The sequence below is a fragment of the Echinops telfairi genome, unplaced genomic scaffold (assembly GCF_000313985.2).
Source record: "Echinops telfairi isolate 266 unplaced genomic scaffold, ASM31398v2 ScPeMD7_7444;HRSCAF=8482, whole genome shotgun sequence".
NCBI lineage: Eukaryota > Metazoa > Chordata > Mammalia > Afrosoricida > Tenrecidae > Echinops > Echinops telfairi.
The window spans coordinates 59,208-61,031 of NW_022111344.1; the positions used below are offsets into that span (position 1 = coordinate 59,208).

General features: G+C 46.4%; 1 pseudogene; it reads left to right on the top strand.

The window, feature by feature from the left end:
- Positions 1 to 574: 574 nt before the first annotated feature.
- LOC101647830 lies at positions 575 to 1,551 on the top strand (annotated as a pseudogene).
- The last annotated feature ends 273 nt before the right edge of the window (positions 1,552 to 1,824 follow it).

A 1,824-nucleotide genomic window follows, 5' to 3' on the forward strand; every position in this document is an offset into this window, starting at 1 on the left:
AAGGAAGAATTGGACATATGTTATTAAAATATTCTTATGCTCAAAGGAAGGGTTGTATTATTGTCCAAATGTAAAATAAGATCACTAAAAATTCATGTTATGAAACATAGGATCGCAATGTAAACGTTCATGCAAGGAGAATTTAATAATTCAATTAATGTAAACAATATTTAAAAAATACTAATTCAAGGCAAGAAGTAAAAAAAAAAAAGAAATCTGGTAGACAGAAAACTACTAGTAAAAAAGCCTATTTGTAATGTGTTCAGTTTTAATACAAAATGTTCTATATGGTATTAATTTAAGTCTGAATACTAACTTGAGTTGGAGACATTTCCTTTGAGGCAAATACCTATCACTCCCGAGTGGGAACAGTGTGTGACTGTCGTAGGGGAGGGGCACATCTGGGGAAAGTTCAATCCTGTCTGAGGGGAAAGAGAGTAAGTTTGTCACACAGTAGAAGATTTTTGTTGGAGCAGATCCGGGGCAGTGGGAGGAGAGCACCGGGTCAGGGGCCGCTGTCGCCACCACCGGGGAGTCCACCAGTCCGCCCGACCACGTTTCATAGGCTCTGCAATTCAGGATCACATCGACCATTACCTGGCTTGCCCTCTGACAGAGTCAGCAGAAGGTGACTTCTCAGGTGTCTTCAGGATGCCTGCAGCACTCGTGGAGAATAGCCAGGTCATCTGAAGTCTGTGCCAGCAATCTAGGAGAAGAGACGAGGAAGATCTGAGAAATTGTGCTCAGGTACCGTTACATTGCCATGGACACAGAAGTTCCAGGTGTTATGGTTCAACCAATCAGTGAATTTTGAAGTTCTATAGACTACCAGTATCAGCTTCTTCAGTGCAACATTGACCTTTTAAAGATTGTCCAGCTTGGCCTTACATTCACGAATGAGAAGGGGGGATATCCCTCTGGAATCAACACCTGACAGTTTAACTTCAAATTCAACCTGACAGAGGATGTGTATTCCCAGGATTCCATGGGTCTCCTGGCTAACTCAGGAGTCTCCTGGCTAACTCAGGACTACAGGTCCAGAAACACGGAGAGGAAGGGATTGACACATTGCACTTTGCGGAGCTGCTTATGACGTCAGGGCCGGTGCTCTGTGACAACGTCAAGTGGCTTCCATTTCACAGTGGCTATGACTTTGGCTACATGGTAAAGCTGCTAACGGATTCTCGTTTGCCAGAAGAGACATGCATTCTTGCATATACTGAACTTTTTCTTCCCATCCAGTGATGATGTCAAGGACCTGATGAAGAGTTGCAAAAATCTTAAGGGCGGCCTTCAGGAAGGTGCAGATCAGTTGGATTTGCAGAGGATTGGAAGGCAGCACCAGGCAGGCTCCGACTCGTTCCTTTCGGGAATGGCCTTTTTCAGGATGAAAGAGTTATTTTTTGAGGACAGTATTGATGATGCCAAGTACTGTGGGCGCCTCTATGTCCTGGCCTGAGCACAGGCGTGGTCCAGAAGCAGAAAGAGGATGTGGACTCTGCCCAATAGAAGATGAGCATCCTGGCGCTCATCAACAATTGGCAGCAGTGATGGCAGCGAGGCTCTGCGGGCCGGCCTGGCGCCGGCGTGGTGCTGACTGCGCTGATCAGTCTGTGCGCAATTGTCTCCTCCCTGAGAGGAACACGCTTCTCTTGAGCGAACTATACCTTCCGTCTGCGTTGAGCAGAAAGACTTCTGTTTTACTGAAGACAAGAGGTGTCTTTGAAACCCAGAAGAGGGGCGTTTGCTCCGAATTTGTCAGCAAGTCTTCCCAATTCCTCATCCCCAAGCCTCTCCTCTCCAGTTGCCTCCTGCCACCAGCAT